The sequence below is a fragment of the Propithecus coquereli genome, unplaced genomic scaffold (genome assembly GCF_000956105.1).
Source record: "Propithecus coquereli isolate 6110/MARCELLA unplaced genomic scaffold, Pcoq_1.0 Scaffold166, whole genome shotgun sequence".
Lineage (NCBI taxonomy): Eukaryota > Metazoa > Chordata > Mammalia > Primates > Indriidae > Propithecus > Propithecus coquereli.
Window position 1 is genome coordinate 4,378,713 of NW_012141191.1, and position 20,251 is coordinate 4,398,963.

Sequence of the window (20,251 nt, forward strand, 5' to 3'; positions counted from 1 at the left end):
GATTCATATCAGGGACTCTTCTCACCCTGTCCTGGTCTCCTCCCAAAGTTTGATGTATCATTCTGTTCAACACCTTTGTAATTTTAAGTACTCAAGTCTTCATTTGTGTTTTTGCCAACTTCTGTTTTGAAGCAAAACTGTCTTTATTCACAAACAATACAATTGTCTATGTAAAAAAAAAAAATTCTATACATGCTACAAAAAACTTATTAGAATTAACACAACAGTTTAGCGCCTTACCAAAAAACATATAAGGCTAGCAAATTGGCACATGAAAGGATACCCAACGTGATTAGCCATCTGAGAAATGCAATTTAAGACTACAGGGAGTCACCATGACCGCCTATTAGAATGCGTAAATTGAAAAAGACCGATTGTACCAACTGTTCACAAAGACGTGGAGCAACTAAAACTCTCATATGCTACTGATGAGAATGCAGAGGGCACAACAATTCTGGAATGTCCCCAACTTTTAACAATTACATTTTACTTCCCTGTTTTAGGAGGTGAGAATATTAGCACTTTACCCTCTCCTCTATGATTCTATGTCCCAGCTCCTGCCAACTACACTTTTACTTTGTTGAGGCTGCCAACATTTGCAATACAGCCTGCAATCATAACCAAGTCTGCCATGCTTAGTCCACAGTCTGATTCTAAGGGAATAAAACAAAAACAGCAACTATATGGCTATGATATGATACTATGCTCACTGCCAGGGTAAGTAAAGAATTAAGATTCCAGTCTCTTATTATGATCCAACATCATGACTGCAGATCTAACGTTGTGACACCTATGCCAATGCTGTTAAGCTCTACTGCTTCCCTCATTCTTGATCAGGTATTACCCACATCAGTAACTCCAGTCAGATCCCTCTGTCACTTGGTATAGGTCACCAGACTAAAAATATTTCTATTAGTAACTGAAGTTTTCATTAGCATTTGAGGAATGTCCAATTAAATTCAAACAAACTTAAAGATTCCACAGGTGTTAAAAGCACTTTCTAGATGACTTCTAGGAGCTGCTCATATCTAAATAGGCAGCACTAAATGAAACACTAATCATCTTCATATGCAAGATAGAGCACTGGGCACTCAGGAGGATGTGATAAGTTGACAACCACATACAATACAGACTAGATGGAATAAGCAATGAACTTATTTAATACTTGCAGCATCACATCCTGGCTTGGACATTATCATATGAATTATTTGCTATTCACAAGCATTCTTTTTCTTTGACAAGTAAGCATGAGTTTTGCTTTCTTCCATAAACGTCTACATCCAGGATTCATCTCTTTTTAAAGATAAAAGCATGCTGCTCTCCTCATTCATGTTGAGGGTGTCTATAAATTCTGTAACTCTCATTAGACTTTAGCAAAGTGTCCCACTCATGTCTTTGGCCTCAGGGACAGGAGAGGAGAACTCTTCTTGATGGGGATCCCTTGACTCAGATATGCTTAGTCATGGGCTATAAAGGTAGCTGCCCTGAGCCTGACCTCTTTCTGCAATTCCTATGAAATAAATTCTCTAATGTGTGTGATGCTTTTGTTCTAAAGACCTAAAAGGCCATCATTCCATTTGGCCTCACAATGTGCCTTTGAACTAGGTCAGGAGCCAATGTATAGATTCTCATTTCACAGATGGGGGAAAGAAAAAGGCACAAAAGCAGTCAAGCCACTTGACCAGAGGTCACCAAAGTGTTATCAGAGAGGCCGGACGAGTCAGAATCCTTGCTTCTCGGATGAGCGCTCTTACTGCATCCAAATTCAGCTTGAACAAATGTATGCAAAATGTCACTTAAAAACACAGGAAGTTTGACCCAATGAAACCAGGAGATAAACTCGGCTTGCAAAAACTATAGTAGGTGTAGGGGAACTGCCAAAAGATACATTCTCTTCCTCCAGAGTTTAAAAATAGTGAGAATGACAAATGACCAAAATTCTGCACTGGGTTTTGTATACTTTTTTGCTAATTCAATTTTTTTTAAGTGAGAAATAGAACATCCAGCTACAAACACACTTTAAGCAAGCATTTTCAATTTAGTTTGAGATACATCAATTGATACAAATCCTTATAGAACTTTGAGTTGTTCACCTTGTTTTTTCATACTTCTAAAGAAAAATAAAAATAATCAATAAGAAGTAGCAGGGGAAAAATCAAAAGCCTTTCCACTTAGATCTGGAATAAGACAAGAGGTCCACTTTCACCACTTCTATTCAACATAGTACTGGAAGTCCTAGCCGCAGCAATTAGGCAATGGAAAGGAAGAAGTCAAATTATCTTTGTTTGCATACGACACAATCCTATATTTAGAAAAACCTAGAATCCACCAAAAAACCCTTAGAACTAATAAACAAATTCGATAAAGTTGCAGGATACAAAATCAACATACAAAAATCCATAGTTTTTCCATAAGCTAACAGCAATGAATCTGAAAATGAAATCAAGAGAGCAATCCCATTTACAATAGCTACAAAAAATAAACACCTAGGAATAAATTTAAACAAAGAAGTGAAATATCTCTACAAGGAAAACTATACAACACTGATGAAAAAAATTGAAGAGGCACACAAAAAATGGAAAGATATCCCATGCTCATGGATTAGAAGAATTATTATTATTAAAATGTCTATACTACCCAAAGCCATCTATTGATTAAATGCAATCCCTATCACAATATCAGTGACATTCCTCACAGAAATAGAAAAAAAGAAAGCAAACAAAAAAACCAAAATTTGTATGAAACCATAAAAGACTTTGAATAGCTAAAGCAATCCTGAGCAAAAAGAACAAAGTTAGAGACATCACACTACCTGATCTCAAATTATACTAGAAAGCTATAGTAATCAAAACATCATATGGTATTGGCATAAAAACAGACACGTAGACAAATGAAACAGAACAGAGGACCCAGAAAGAAATCCATGCACTCAAATCATTTTTGGCAAAGGTGCCAACAATATACACTGAGGAAAGGATAGTCTCTTTAATAAATGGTGCTGGGAAAAGTGGGTATCCATATGCAGAATGAAACTAGATCCCCATCTTTCACCATATATAAAAACCAACTCAAAATGCATTAAAGACTTAAATGTAAGGCCTGAAAATGTGAAACTACACAAAAAGAAAACATTGGGAAAATGCTATAGGACATTAGTCTGGGTAAAGACTTTTTGAGTTAGACCCAAAAGCATAGGGAACAAAAGTAAAAATAGACAAATGCGGTAACATAAAGCTAAAAAGCAAAGGAAACCACCAACAAAGGAAACAACCAACAAAGTAAAGAGACAACCTACAGAATGGAAGAAAATACTTGCAAACTCCCCATTTGACAAGGGATTAATAATCAGAATACACAAGGAACTCAACTCAATAGTAAAGAAACAAATAATGTGATTAAAAAAATGGGCAAAAGACCTAAATAGCCATTTCTCAAATGAAGACATACAAATGGCCAACAGATACATGAAAAAATGCTCAACATTATTAACCAGGAAAATGCAAATCAAAACCACAATGAGATATCATCTCACCCCAGTTAGAATGGCTACTATCAAAAACACAAAAAATAACAAATGCCGCCAAGAATGCAGAGAAAGGGGGACCCCTGTAGACTGTTGCTGGGAATGTAAAGTAGTATAGCCATTATGGAAAACAGTATGGAAGTTACTAAAACAGCTAAAAATAGAACTACCATTTGATCCAGCAATCCCACTGCTGGATGTATACCCAAAAGAAAGGAAATCAGTATATCAAAGAGATATCTGCACTCCACGTTTATTGCAGCACTATTCACAACAGCCAAGAGAAGGAAGCAACCTGAGTATCCATCAACAGATAAATGGAGAAAGAAAATGTGGTATATATGCACAATTGAATATTATTCAGCCATAAAAAAGAATGAAATGTTGTCATTTGCAGCAACATAGATGGAACTAGAGGTCATTATGTTAAGTGAAATAAGTCAGGCACAGAAAGACAAATATTTCATGTTCTCACTCCTATATGGGGAAACTTAAAAAGAGGATTTCATGGAGGTAGAGAGTGGAATGGTGGTTATCAGAGGCTGGGAAAGGAACAAGGTAGGAGGGGATGAATGGAAGTTGGTGAAGGGGTACAAAAATACAGTTAGAAGGAATACGTTCTATTAATAGTATTTGATAGTACAGTAGGGAAATTATAGTTAACAATAATTTATTGCATATTTCAGAATAGCTAGAAGAGAATAATTATAATGTTCCCAACACAAAGAGAAATGTTTGAGGTGATGTATATCCCAATTACCCTGATTTGATCATTATACATTGTATACAGGCATCAAAATATCACATGTACCCCAAACATATATACAACTATTATATAACATAAAATAAGTAAATAAATAAATAATGAAATAAAAATAACTACAATATGGTCAGCATATGAACCTCCAAAGAGAAAAATGGAAAAAAACACTGTCGTAGGAGCAATTGATGTGTAGAAGGAGTCGTTAGGCTGAGGAGAAGACAAGGCAGACCAAGACATGGTCCCTGCTGTCAGGACTGAGCCTGCTTGGAGAGATAAGCCGAGAACAAACGAAACTTGAGCCTCGAGGGAGCACTCCCAAAGAGTCACCAAAGCAAGAGCACCAAAGAGAATGTGTGCTCGAGAAATCACTTCCGGGGAAGCAGCCATGGGGATCAGTAGGGTCAGAGAGGCCTTCCAGAACAGTGGGATGTGTATGCTATCATGAAAATCTGATGCCATTTCCTTAAACAGAGAAAAAAAGAGATGAAGATTCAGTAAGGAAATAAGGGAATGAGTCAAGGTGTGGAGAAACAAAATTGCAAATGAAGATCTGGGGATGATGTTCTCTCTTCTTGTACAAACCCTTTCAGGGAAGCACCATTTGATCCCACGGCTCTAGTCACTGGCAAGTGCTCATCATACTGTGTCTCCGATGTGGTCTCTCTTCTTACATCCACACTCATATGCAGCAGCTTCCTTCTAGACTCTCCACCTGACTGTCCTGCAGGTATCTCAATCTCATCTACTCCCATGGCTTGGATCACTGCCCAGAGCATATGACTGTAACACAGCCAGTATCTCCATCGTGGACTGCTCTCCTTACAGCCACACTCTGCCTAGATACCCCACAGATATCTCAACTGCATGTCCAAACAGGACTCGTCATCAGTCCCCTGTCTCTGCCACCACATAGATGCTGCCTCTTCTCAGTATTCCTTGTGTTGAGCACTATTCCCCAATCTCTCCAGCCACTCAAGCCAAAAGCCAGAGAATCATCATCTTCTACTATTCCCCTAAACTCATATCCAGGTGGTCACCAAGTCCTAGAAACTCTCCCTCCTAAATGTCAAATCTGCTCATTCTTCCCTGTCCTCACTACCTTAATTCAGACCCTCATCATCTCTCCGGTAATTAGTTGTCTCCCTGTTTCCGGTCTCTTACTCTTCTAATTCATCTCCCAAACTACAGCTCATGTTGCTGATATGAAATAAAATATGAGCTCATCACTTGCCCATGAAACTCTCCTAGTTGTTTCCTCATTGCCTATAGAAGAAAAGTTCAAACTCCTTAGCATAGCTGACAAGATGACAAAATGGGCCGGCCCCAACACACTTCTCCAGCCCTATCACCTTCCACCCATACCCACCCTGCCCATTATCACACTCTACGGCTCCAAAAACACACTAGGAAGCTTTATGAGTTCATGCCTTCTTATGTGCTGTGCCCGAAACAGAGTAAGAGCTTAAGAAAAGGTAGCTGCTGTCACTGCTCTACCACAAAAACTATGATGATGACAATGACGACGATGATGATGACGATGATCAATGGCAACTAGGACCAGACTGTGAATGGTCCTACGGACCAAACTAAAACATTTAGATTTCAGACACAGTAAAGCTTCTATGGATTTCTGAGCATGGCAGTGACAAAATTATAACGTCTGAAAGCAGCTATTATAATTGATGAAAGGGGGTAGAAAGGAAGGATGGAAGTCATTTGGGAAACTGCTACAACAGGTGAGAGGCATCAGTACAGGAAACAGAGGTGAGAACAGAGGAGAACATTTTTTTAAAACTGGGAGCTGCAGAGACATAGAGATGAGCAAAGTAAAAAGATTGCTAAAATTTCAAAGGTAGGTAAAAAGAATGAGGGTATCTTTGATGAAAACTTAGAATTTGGGAAGGGAGACAGACTGCATTTTTAAAAAGGTGACAGCACAGCTGCGAGTATAGATTTTGTAATAGAGGTATTTTTCACAGAGGTAAGGCTTTGGAATCACAAGAGCAGATGAGTGGCTGATAGAAAGAGGGGCATGATGTTATTAAATTGTTCTAAATGGAACAGGCCAAAAAAGCAAGAGAATGAAAGAAGACTAAAATATGACAACAAACAAAGCTGCTCCTTCGGAAAGGAACTTGAAGCAGTGGTAAGGCAGAAGCTAGATTGCAGAAATTTTTCAAAGGAAGGAGGAGCTAGGAAGTTGAAGAAAAAACAGTTATAGCTTAAAAATTCATTTATATAGCTTCAGAATGAATTCATTCATCCATTCAACAAATGGTCATCGCAGCCGTCTTCGTGCTAGGCACTGTTCTAGGTGCTGTGGATGTGGGAGTAAACAGAACAAAGTTCTTGCCCTTGTGAAACTTTACATTTCAGCGAGGAAGCAGATAGATAAAGAAATAAATAAAAATGTAATGTCAAGATGTGTTGATCATCTATCTCGAAAGCTTCCAGGCGCACGTGTAGGATACTTAAGATTCAGTTCTAAAATGCCTCCAGAAATCTTTTGACATATGTGGAAATGACTACTCCTTGTATAAAGTTTGCACAAAATGAAATGATGCATCATGTTTACATTATAAATTGTCACGTAGGAGAGGGAGTTTCTGCGAAACTGCTAAACTAAATAATGAAGCCCGACTGTACACTAAATCTTAAAAGCTGAATTTCCATTCTGTCTTCTATAAACAAACATAAACAAGAGTCATGTTTCTTTCTTAACCCTTAGCATGAGAGACTGATTTCCCATTTGTTCCAGTTTTCATAATCTTCAGGGCTCTGTCTAAACTACATGTCTTGGGAAAAAAACAACAAAAGGGCATCATTTAAATATAGCTTGTCAAAGCAATGACACCATTGTTTTTTTGTTTCCAGATAATGAATTTACAAGCCCTAAGAACAGTTGGGTTCACATCACTCTTTAAAAATAAGTTAATTTTTCATTATTCACCTTATGTGTTTCATTGCAGGTGTTAAACTTTATTTGCCAATGGAAGATGAAAATCAGGAAAATTTGAGAAGTTTTCTAAGCAATTTTTCCAAGGGAAAGAGAAATACTTTTGGTAATCTATAACCTCTAAAGGCATGAAACATTGCAAATGAAACTGTCACCAAAATGCCCATAAATTACCACTATGTGTAAGTTAAATGAAAAAGTCTATGATATCTTTCTGTAGATCATAATGTAAACACATTATAAATATTTTATAAAAATAAAGAAGAAGAAACCATGCCTATCTCTGTCTGAAAAGATAGCACTTTATTTGAACAACCCGAAAACAGGATGGAAGAAAAACATGCTCTTTATTGGCCTATGAACTAAATGAACAAGAAAGAACTAAAGCTTGCTTGCTTTACAAATAGAACTCTTGAAGCTCTCCCTCAACAATTACTTTTTTTCCTTTTAAAAAAATTTAATTTCCATGGATAATATGAGTCTATTTGGGAAACACAATTCAGACAATATGGTTATCTGGTTCCCAAGATCACAACAGATTCCCAACAGCAAACAATGAGTGAAGGGCCTCACTGCTGAAAGCCACAGTAACAGGGCCAAAAAAAAAAAAAAAAAAAAAAAAAAAAAAAAAAAAAAAAAAAAATCAAGCAAAAGCAGACAAGATTTTTGAAAATAGCAAAGCAGGGCTACTTGGTGCAAAGGCAAAGAGCCTTGCATCCTTGAATGAATCCTAAATCTATCACTTTATTACAGCATAAAAGACACATTCTGTTCTGTATAATCTTTTATAGGATCAGGGAAATGTCTGACAACTTTGGGAAAATTTTCTGTATAAAACTTGGCCATAATAAATGTTGGGACTCAAAGGAGCAAGCAATCAGGAAATTTATTCTAGAAGTAAAACATCCTGCCCAAAGGTTCTGGGTAGCCAAGAGTTCCCTGTTTTGAGCCCCTTTCATTTTGCACTTGAGCAGCCAATTAAAATGAGCAGGCTTGATGTCTGAATGAATTTTGGGAAGAAAAAAAAAAGACACTGCCAAGTTGTTCTTGACATATTTCTAAAGTCAGTTTTTTGGGTTTTTTTTTTTTTTTTTTTAAACAGTATTTAGGTTCTCATACTAAATAAATTAGTATGAACTTTAGGGTGAGCGCTATATGAAAAAATATAGAAATGTCCCAGGTTAAAGGCCATGTTTCATTATTAAAACTTATCTACCCTGTATGATAGACAAGGAGGCTGGATGAGTCACTTTCTCCATCTCCAAGTTCTATCACATGCCTACCCTCCAAGTTTCACCCAGTCTTCTTGAAACAGAAATTAAAACTTTGCAGAGGGTGACTTTAGGGCATCGTTAACTCACGATCGCTGTGGTTCCATAGGAGTGGAAAGAGCACTGGATGTGGAGTCACGCAGCTCCTCCACCTGTGGGTTGAGCACAGACCACAGGCAGCACTGGAGGGGATCGAAGATTCGATCCATGCTTTCTGAGTTGCAGGTTTCTGCCCTTTAACGGGGAGGAAAATCAATTCCACAGCTCATGACCAATGTGTAGTGGAGACTGGAGGTGGAAGGGAATATAGAAAATAATGGAGCACATTTCATGTAGTATGGTTAAGTATTGTTTCATGAAACCTTTGTTTTGGTTATGTTTGTTATTTATATGTTGATGTATGTATTGGGTTTCAATGTAGAATGTGTTTCATACAGGGCGTTGACTGGACCATAAAGGGTTATCCAATGGTCTGAATGTTTTGTCCCCCCAAAATTCATACTGAAATTCTAACTCCCAAGGTGATGGTATTAGGAGGTGGGGTCTTTAGGAGGTGATTAGGTCAGGGGTGGAGATCTCATGAATGGGATTAGTGCCCTTATAAAAGGGACCCCAGAGAGCTCTTTCTCCTTCTTTCAGCTGTAATGAGGATACAATGAGAAGTTGGCCATCTGAAACCTCACTGGGGGCTCACCAGAACCTGGCCATGCTGGCATCCTGCTCTCAGACTTCCAGCCTCCAGAACTATAAGAAATAAATTTCTGTTGTTTATGAGCCACCCAGTCTATGGTATTTTGTTATAGCAGCCTGAATTGACAATGATAACTTGGTATTTGTCTTTTATGTATAGTTAAAGTGTGACTAACTAAAAAGATGTGCAAAGATCAAATACAAGCTTAAGTCAGGCCAAGTTATATTAACCAGTTTCTATATGCTTACCATCCTGTCTCCTATTCTATCCTAAAGATATCTAGATCTCAAAAAGAATGCTTTAGCCTCTATCTAACTCCTTCCTTAACAACTGCTTTGCTCTTTCATTATCATTATTATTTAGAGACAGGGCCTTGCTCTCACTCTTTTGACCAGGCTGGAGTGTAGTGGTGCAATCACAGCTCACTATAACCTCGAACTCCTGGGCTCAAGCAATCCTCCTGCCTCAGCCTCCCGAGTAGCTGGGACTACAGGCACGTGCCACTATGCTCAGCGAATTTTTTATTTTTTGTAGAGACAGAGTCTCGCTGTATTGCCAAGGCTGGTCTCAAACTCCTGGCCTAAAGCGATCCTCCTGCCTCAGCCTCCCAAAGCACTGGGATTACAGGTGTGAGCCACTGTGTCTGGCCTCTGCTCTTAAATAATTAGGCTATATTAACCCTTATATTTGGATTAAATGTAATAATTTGTGATGAGAGAGGTCAGGCAAACTTCTTTAAGTCAAGTTACACTGTGTGGAATCTCTTTTAAGTAGAAGCCACATAAACCTCTGTAGATATACACAGCAATCCAGGATAACTGGCTGTATCCTTGAAGACAAGAATTTTTTTAGCGCAAACTCCCTTCAATTGCACCTCCATCTTCTTTTCCCTAAATAACAATCATTCCCATTCCTTCACATCCCGTTTTATACCTTCCCTCCTTTTACTTTTACTTTTATTTTTATTTTTTAAATAAGTAATCCACACATCTAGTTCAAAATTCAGAAGTACAAGAGGCATGTGAAGAAAAGCCTCCCATTCCTACCCTCCGGCTAGTCGGTTTGCCTCCCCAGAAGCAAACAAGGATACCAGTATCTCAGGTATCCTTCCAGAACTATTTTAGATGATGATTTTGGGGTAACCTTTCTTGGGTAATAACTGCAGCTACCATTACAGAACTGCTAATCGTGTCAGCTGTGGAATTAGGCAGTGGTCAAGAACATTGAAAGTCCACAGACAGGATCAGCCATAAGAGGTGATTCATTCACCATCTCTGTGCATCTCCTTTCTTCACTGGAAATTTACAAGAAGGATTTTTTTTTTTTTTTAAAGTGAAGGTACTGACATCCATGTACTTATTTATTCAAGAAAATAATGCATGTGTCAGCACTATCTGACTGCTGGGGATCAGTGGGCCCTGATGCTTGGGGCCTGGTGGGAGAGATGGAATGAGTCAAGTAATCACAGCATTGAATCCTCCCTGGAGAGCAAACTGCTGGCCCTGTCCTAGACTAGGGGTAGGTGCTGAAGGTCTCCTTTCAGAAGTAACCTTAGAGCTGACCTGAAGCATGGTCAGCCAATGGGAAAACCACTCCAGAGGGAGCAACATGTGTGCTGCACCGAGCGTCTGGAGCTGGCAGCGGTTACATAGCTGGGTAGAGTGGCGGGCCTGAGGCTGGAGGGACAGCAGTACCCAGGCTGGGCAGGGCCACATCAACGACCTGGATCTTTACTCCAGGCACAAAGGGAGGCTACTGGAGAGACTGAGGCCGATTCCTGTGTTTCTCTCTCTCCAGCACCCCTCCACTCTCACCCCTAGGTCAGGAAGTTTTCCTCCACCTGTTCCAACTGGTTTCTATCACAAGAAACGACAGAGAGAATGATTTCAAGCCACGCTTCTTCAAAACCTCACCGGATATGCAAAGCAACCCCTGGGTCTTGCCCCAAAGCTGCCAGGATAAGCCACAGTCAAGGGTCAGAAACAGGCACCTTTCGAAAGAGGGTTTGATTTTACCCCCAGCCCACAGGTGGAACATTTCTCTGCTACAGTAGCTACAGATGTGATGTTGGGAGGACACTCAGGCCCAGGGTATAAGTAATTGTGGTGGTGGAACAGTTTTTAGTTCCATGTTAGAATGAGTGAGTGTACCTTGGGGATTCCCGGAGCACTGTAAAAACTTGGTATTTGGGGTGGGATTGAGCAAGTCCCTAGGGCCACCCTGGGGATTTCTTCTTGTACCTTTAAGAGCAGCCAACTGTAGTCATGATCTGGATCTCACTGTACTCCAGAAGAGCCAAAGCATCAGAGTAGAATGCTACTTGGAAGAACAAGTCCTCAGAGGCTTGCAGGAGCTCAAAAGGCCACGGAGGTGGAGAGCCCTGGGGCCAGAATCTGTCTGCTTCCATGAAGGCTTGGCTGGGTGCAGAAAGGAAAGATCCAGCAAGCAGGGCTTCCAATCCTCTTAGCCCCCTTAAGCACTCTGGCTGCAGTATGCACAGTGGATCAGAGGAGAGCCAGAGTGGACTCAGGAGACCAGTCCCACAGCTAGATAAGAAGCTGGGCTAGGACAGAATCAGCAGAAGTGATGAGGAGCAGACGGAAGGGGGAGATATTCAGGGAGCAAAATCAATAGACACTGGTGACGAATTAGATACCGTGTGTAGAAAGGATGGAGCCAAGGATGGCTCCCAAGTTTCTGCTTGTGCTACTTGATGGCTAGCAGCGTCCACCACAGAGCTGGGAATCCTGCAAGAGTCTCAGGTACGGAGAAGAAAGATCGTGATTCTGTTTTAGGACATGTACAATTTGAGGTGGCTCTGTGAAATCCAAGTGCAACGTCAATTACACAATCTAGAGTTCAGAGAGAGACTTGGGTTGGAAATACAAATTTTACATTCACTTTATGTTCTCCTTTTTAAACCTCTTGTTGCAAAATTACAGTTTGAGGTGCTACAGCATGAAACAGAGATAGAGTATGGGCTTTAAAATCATAAAAGCCAGGGCTGGAACCTTAGCACCATCCCTTACTGGTTCTGTGTAAGTTACGACTAACATGACTAGGTCTCCACTTCCTTTTTTTACAGTAAGGATGCTGCAGCCCACCTTGTAGACACATGGTGATGAAAAGGAACAGAACTTGAGAAGGACTAAAATAGAGTAAGTTCTTAGCACAGTCAGCCTCCTCGACAGCCAGGACCATGTTTATATTTTTTTGTATACATCATAGTACCTGGTACTGTCCTTGGCCGAGGGGTCCATCGATATCTAGTGCACTGAACTGACTTGAACTAGCCTGAGAATTGTCAGAAAACCACTGGTTCCTCTTCCTAGACAACCGCTAGCTCTTGGAATCTTTCCTCCACCTGGTGTCGAAGCAAAACCCAACAGAAGTCATGCGTGGAGCTACCATCATACCCCTCATTGCCCACAAACCCCGAACCATCTCCCAGTCCTGGGATACCTCATCACTTAGCAGTAACTATTAAAAGCTTTTTTATATACTATGTAACGTTCTACATACCCAGTCCAGTCACAAGAATCTGTTCTCTTGCGATCCACACAGCTTCTAAGAAAAGCCAAGACTGGCAGAGGGAGAATTTTTCATTTCTCCCTTCGTATTTCTGATGGAGCAGGCAGACAGCACCTTCTCTATGCACCCCTAGATTCACCTGGGAATTCGGAACACTTCAGGAGGCTTATACTTCAGTCAACACATGGAACATTTACTCTCAGTACTGAGTGTGGATTAGAATCACCTGGAGGCCTGTTGACACTCAGATTGCTAACTCCATCCCCACAGTTTTCAATTCAGTTGGCCTAGGGTGGAGAATGAGAATTTGCATTTTTAACAAGTTCTCATATAATGCTATTGGTCCAAAGATCACACTTTGAGAACCACTGCCTTGGCTTCTTCTATGATATTGCACTATTGATATAGCAAACGAAGGAAAAACAAGCTGAGGTTGCAAAACTTTATGTGACATCATAGGATTTGCCTTGTCCATTAACACTAAAGTGTCTTAATTAGGAACTAATGTTTACGATTTAGGTACTTTGGGAGGCCATTTTAACAATTCTGGAATATTTCGTTTTGTGCTTGATAATTTCCACTAATTTGTTTGCTACCATTGATTTTTGAGTTAAATAAAAGGAATCACTCTTTAAATAAAGATAATGCTTCATTCATAATCATGACAGAATTTACGCACCTAAACAAGTGTTTCCTCATCCTGAAGGGCTCTTCATCATTTTAATGGTGATGTCACAGCTAACATGTAAGCACTGTCTTCACAGCTGGACTGATTCAGCTTGGGCGACCTCAATGGTAGCCCATGTCATCTTGGCAGGATGGATAGGACTTACTGATTCACTCATTCATTTCTATATTTACATTCGTTTAAATATAGAATGTACAAAATCAAGCCTGGCACCCACTTTGTGCCAAACACTACAAAAACACTGTTAAAGAAACATGACTTCTGCCCTCAAGGAGTTTATAATCTTGGGTTGAGTGCGAGTTAGGGCATAAGGTGACAGAAAAACAAGTGAAATACACAAATGAGTACGTATCCATTGTGATAAGTGAACAAAGCACATGGGAAGGTCCCCTTTAGGTTAGATGATCTGAAAAGGCTGCAGGAGGAGGTGATATTTAAGCTGATTAACTTAGAGAAGCTTAAAGTCCATTCTTATCTCTGTACCCTGAACCAAACTAACCATTAAGCCACTGTGTGTGCTTTAAAAATATGGTTATTGGATACTTTTAAAGAAAAATAGAACACATTTAGTATTTGTTTTTCTCCTAAAGAAGAGAAATAATAAAAAATTATTCCTAGGCATGTTGGTTAAAAAAAGGTTGGAGTCTAGTGAATAAATACCATTTATGATTTAAGAAAAAAGGACCATTACGAACTATTGAAATGAGTGTCTACCAGCCTGCCTGAAAGACAAATGGTTTGGAAAATAACAGAATCATTTGAATAATTATGGAACATCCCAAGATTTTGAAGAGTAATATTCATTTGGATGCATAAATTGTTCAGTACACATTTATTAAATCCTCACCATTTGCCAGACACAGTGCTAAGTTCCAAGAATACAAATATAAATAAAATGTGATGCCTAACCTTTTCCATTGACAAATATTTGCTGAACACCTATGTGTTCACTGTTTCCTCAAGGAGGTCAGAGTATTGCTTTTCAGTTGCTGCTACTATTGTTGTTTCCCTATTTTATCACCAAACGTATGACCAAGTGATCCAGAGAGCATGATGGTAGGCATGGTTTAAAAAAAGAAAAAGAAAAAAAACTGTGTACCATGTATGTTAAAAACCCACTATACAACATGTTGGATCCATTGCATTTCTTATGCCAGTCTGTCTATGAAGCAAATAAACACATTTTTACAGCTAGCTATAACTTTATCCTTCTCCCCAAACCTCTTGCTCAGCATTACTGGATGGTGAAGATTTTAAATATCACTTTCCTTCTTACAAAATAAATGGACTTTCTACAGTCCTGTCTCTGAACTTTAGTTCCAATTCAAGGTAATTATACTCTGTAGGCCCTTAGCACTGCAAAATTCCAACCCTTGCCTGAACCTCCACTGAAAGACATACACATGCATTTTTTAACCTGGGAGCAATACTAAACACCCAACGTTTTATATTTCATTGTATATAAATCAATTACAACTGATTTTCTAAAAGTATTAGAGAGTCTCAAGAACTTATTGTTCACCCATTGTGTAAACTACCCAAAACATATTATTAAATACATACCCATTGTTTATTCAGTCCCTAAACCATACATATAGAAGACTTGTTACAAGAACACCCACTTAATTTGGTTGTTCATTCAACTGCAAGTTTGTTTTAACTTAAAATGATAATGCCAAGGTACTGTCAGCTGACTGAACAGGCAGCCTTATCCCAATCACTATCTGTTTCAAATCTTCCCACGAGTAATCTAATTTGGGCAGTATTCCTATACTTTCCTGTGTGATCATTTCCTTATACACCTCTGATGAAGCTATGCGGGAGTAGACATAATTGAGAATAGAATGTATTAAATCAAGCCTGTTTTCCCTGGCCTAATCTTTTATATGGAAAGAAACCTGACTGAATCAAATTCTTTGTCAATGGTAGCTGATTGTTTACAACAGGGTACCTCAAAAATTTCATCAATAGATTAAAATTAATTTTAAAAATGAAAAAAAAAACTAAATAAAAGTCTAGGTTTTCTCCTTCCCTGATTTCCCTGGCATCTAGAAGAAAGTAACACATCCTGCTCCACAGATAAGACCACAAATGAACAATGGAGCTACATAATGTACAGTTCTAACTGGGCAGCTTCTAAAAAAATAAAAGGACTCCTTGCAACTCCAGTTAATGCACTTGATACAAAGAGAACATGTTTCAGCAACAAATACATTTAGGACTTGATGTTTTACAGAATAACTCTAATGAAAGCTCTCTGGCCACAGGAAAAAAAAATTATTTTTCCAGGATATTAAATGTTCTGACTCATTATTTAACAGAAGTACAGGCAAAATACAAATGCAAATTAAATGTATACATGTTTATGACTTTCCCAGCTGTATGCAGGGCCACCTTTGGCTTCTGGCTTTATTTACCAGGAAGAGAAGCTTAGAAAACCAGCATACGTTTGTGTTTCTATTCAAATAGTTTCTTCTCTCCAAGCACTGCTTGGAGCAAAGTATTAATTCTGAGTCTACTGATGTATATAAGCCAAGAGAATCATGGTCAATAGATAAAAACAGTCAAACATTTTCTCATTAACGGCATCTGCTTGGACAAGAAAATCTTAAAATACAAATACTAAGCCATTTGAAAATGTCCTGACTCCATAATAATTATAGTAAACATAAGTTTTCTATTAATCCTGTATCATTTCTGAAAGTCAAAACTGTACCCTCACCATAGAACTCCTGGTACTTCCTTGAATATGAACCTTCTTAAGAATTCCACATTCGCCCTGGCTTTCTGCTATGATCTGTGTGATGACAAGGAAATCGATTCACCTAAGTTTCAGTTTTCTTATCTTTAAAAGGTGTGAGTCCCTAAACAAGTTAATATTTGAATTCTTTATCAGAAGAAAATGGACCTCAATTCTCAATATAAATTGCAGATCTGTTAATAGTAGTTAAGATCCATTGTATTCTTTGTCTTCATTCTTTCAAACATAAGAACACTACTTGTCTGTATACAGGCAGGAAGAGTGAAAAGAGAAGAATATTGTTAAAGGGAACAGAAACTAGGTTGGTTTTGTTAATTAGGTTCCCCCTCTGAAACCACGAGCCAGTATTAGGATCTGCTGAAATTTACTCAATACCTATTTTTTTTTTTAAAAAAAAGAGTGGTTGGTTTCTCCATGGCAAGACATACCCTTTCATAAAATGGGACAAGTCAATTTTTAAGAAGGTATCTCTTAGCCAGTTACACTTACTAACAACTAAGGGGGTGGGGAGCAAAAGAGCATGACATACATGAGTCTATTGTCCACAGGGAGAAAGAAAAACTCTTCTTTATATGACACATTCAGGAAAGAGAGCGACAATGGGCTCCTGTACCTGCCAGCTTCAGGAGGTACACCCCGTCGGCAAATTATCTTATGTGTTGGGAATCTACATGGTGAGACGCTTTCTATGTTTGACAGCATCTGTTTTCCTTATGAATGACTTCATTCACCTCCTTCCTTAATTCAACAGCTATTTATTGAGTACTTACTGTATGCAAATCACAAAGCTAAAAAAAGAAAAAAAGGTACAAGTTTCCTTTCAGAATATTCAAACAAACCCGGACACGTATTATACTGCAGAGTACTTCAGCCCCTCACAAGATTTTCGAGTCAAGTAGTAATACTAAACAATATACTCTAGATGCTAAGCTAAAGCGCACTTGTGATTTTCTTTCCCTTGATTAAGTGATAGGTCGTGAAAGTGGGAAGGAGTAAATTAAAGTTGGTGTGGGTAATTAGCTAAATCTCTCAGTTGATATTGGGTAAAAAGCTTTCCTTCCCCTAAAGGAAATGGTAACACTGAATTACAAATACATTGGTAAACATTATAGAATGCTAAAGCTGGAAAGAAGAAACATAATTTAACATGAACTTTTTGTTTGATATGTAAGAGACTTGAGACTTGGAGGTGATACGATTTGGCCCAGGTCGGTTAGCCAAATACAGTGCCAGAACTAGAACCCGGATCGCCAGCCCGCAGGCTTAACAGTCCCTAGTGTATTGCAGTGTCCGTGATGTGTCCTCGCTGCCCTCAGAAGTGGAAGGATGGCAGAAGACACAAAGCGATGGACTGGACACCAGGAGATCTGAGTTCCAGTATTGTAAACACCATTAAATTAGAAGTGACACCACGGAAAACGCTCATCACTTGTCTAAACCTCAGTTTCCTCATCCATAAAATGTGCACAGTAATCCATGGTGAGACTGTGCAGACCACAATAAATGCAGAAGAACTCTGGCAGTTTTTTTAAAAACATTATACAAGTACAGAACAGGCACTGGGTTATGACAGAAAACCTGGCTGTGACTCTAATACCAGCCACTTGTTAAATCCCTGAATCTGTGAGCCTCATGTTCCTTCTGTGACTATGTGGTAAATGATTTTTGCCCTACCTCCCTTAGAAATGGTTGGAATTAAGGGAGAATATTGAAAATCATTTGCGGACTGCAAGACACTGATGCAAATGTAAGGTATTATTATTAAATTTCTCTAGTCATCATAATTTGGACAAAAAGGTAACGTGTTTGTATCATTCAGTGCTTTAGAGTTTTCCTTCTCAAGTAAGAGGTCATCATACATCAGTCTCAGACTTACCACCTTTCTCATCAGCCCTCATAGGTCTCTGCACTCAGTACTGTACTCAGAACCCACCATCTCCCTCTGCTAAGTGATCATACATAGGATCACTTCACCTCCTGCTGGCTTGGATTTGGGGAAAGGTTTTTTCCAGGGTCTCCTTTCAGCTGGGAATACGCTAGCAAAGCTTCCATGAACACTATTCTACTTCATCACATTAGAGTCCTAATGAAACCAACCCTTTGGCTTTTCTCCACTCCAACAACTGCAGAACACTTCAGCCTCTGCACAGAACAAGGAAGAAGTCTCTGGGTAGATGCTTCGTCAGAGGGACAAAAGGGTTCCACACTCAGAAGTACTGATGCATACACCACTTCTTCCTTGCACGGGATGAACGCATTCTGACGTACCACTGGTCCCCTAAGCGTTATTCACCTTAGATCTAGGGCCCCCAGCAGTCTGACAGTGCCATAGAGAGGCAGTAGTAGTGGTGGTGGTGGGTGTTATTTTGGTCTGCAACACACTCCCTTTAAAAAGCATCAGAGTAACTAGCATTTCCTTGTTCGGAGTCCTGATTTCAGAAGATCAGATGACAGAATTCATCAACCTACCCAACCAACTTCTCTGGAAGAGGTTTCTACCCAACCATGCGGGGCACCAGAGACAAGCGAGCTGGGGGGCGGGGGAACGGGGGGAGATAAGCAACGACAACATGCTCATCTGCATAGATGAAAGATAAGCAGACATCTGTTGTTTTCTGTTCTGGCGACTGCTGGCACCGGCAGGGCAAATCAAACCTGGGCATTCTCCTTCTCCAATGCCCCCACACTCCCACCCCCCGGCCCAGATGTTGAAGCGTCAGGTTGACTGGGCTAGGGGAGAGAGCCTGGGAAACGCAGAAGTCTGTTGCTGCATTTAGGCTGAAACCATACCGCACCTGTTCAACCCGGCTCCAGAGCCAGAAAGGAGCAGAACACCGTCTCGCAAGCCCCTCTTGAGAGCCCAGAGGCGCCTAACAAGTTCGCCGCTGTTTAGTACCGGGGGAGGCTGGTGGGGAGACCTCCCCTTCTGCTGCCAAACTCTGCAGCTTCCCCGGAAAAGGGGAGGCGGCTCCCGTTTAAGTGAATCCAGAGTGATCTCCGAGTGTCACTGCGGCCCGAGGAATCGGGGTGATGAGCGGGTGGGTGCCCGCTGGGAGCGCGCAGCTGTGGCACAGCGCTACGAAGGGTCCCGCTTCGGTAGCCACGAGAGCCCCTTGCACGTCACCCCTAGCACGACGCGGACAGGCAAAGTGGAAGAGTAGAGAGACCGCCAGGATTCATCAGAGGCACAGAGCCCCCAAGCGCCAGCCCCTAAGCAGGGTCTGGGGGGAGGGGCCGGGGACGCGCAGGAAACTTACCTCACCCGGGCAGCATTCGGGTGCCAGCGCTGTCGAGACCAGTTGCGCCACAGTCTGCAAGTTATCGGGACGTTGTTGCTTCCCCCCGGCGATGGGAGAGCAGTGCGGGCGAGAGGCGGGACGGGCGGCGGGGCGGGGCCGGGCTGGGGGGCAGCCCCCGGGGCGGGCAGGTGCCGGGGCCCGCGCCGCGGGGCCAAACTCGCCCCGGACGCGCCTCGGCGGGGGCGCGCGGCTGCGAGTGTGCAATGCGCGCGCGCCGCGGCGGGTGTGTGTGTCCCCGCTTTCCCCTTCCTTCCCCGCCAGTCCTCCGGCCAGACGGAGCAGCGAGCGGCAGACCAAGCCCCAGCAACTCGGAGCGGCTCCGCAGCCTCGCCGCGGCGCGTTCGGGGACCGGAGGCCGAGGAGCAGCGGCGCCCTCCGGGCTCGGCAGTGCGCCTCGGAGTCGGAGCGAGGCGCAGAGACAGCGGGCTGCGCGGCGGCGGCCGCGGCTCGGGGAGGCTGCAGGCCCCGCCCGCCGGCCGCCAGGCTCTTCCCCCTTTCTCTCCACCCCCTTGCTCCATCCCCGCACGCCCTGCAGGGAAGCCAGACCGGTTTGCAGCACCGGCAGCTGCGGCTGGAGCCTGCGGTCGGTGCGGGGGGACGGGGCGCCCTGTCCAGCTGCCGCTCGCCCAGGACAGAGAGCGGGCTTGGGACGGGCCCCTAGAATTGGCCGGTTCCTGCAGGGCTAGTCTAGGGGTTCCCGGCTGTTGTCAGGGTTTTGAAGCCCCGGGCAACAGGGCTGCGTTAGGGATAGGGCGTCCCGCTTGCTCA

At 41.4% G+C, this 20,251-nt stretch overlaps 1 protein-coding gene across 2 annotated transcripts in view; it reads right to left on the reverse strand.

The window, feature by feature from the left end:
• PIP5K1B (phosphatidylinositol-4-phosphate 5-kinase, type I, beta) overlaps window positions 1–19,765 on the reverse strand; it is a 297,381-nt gene extending 277,616 nt beyond the window's left edge. For both annotated transcript variants that reach the window (XM_012641625.1, XM_012641624.1), the window contains exon 1: window positions 19,442–19,765. The gene's annotated coding sequence lies outside the window, so the exon portion shown is untranslated. The remainder of the gene's footprint in view (window positions 1–19,441) is intronic.
• Between the last annotated feature and the right edge of the window lie 486 nt (window positions 19,766–20,251).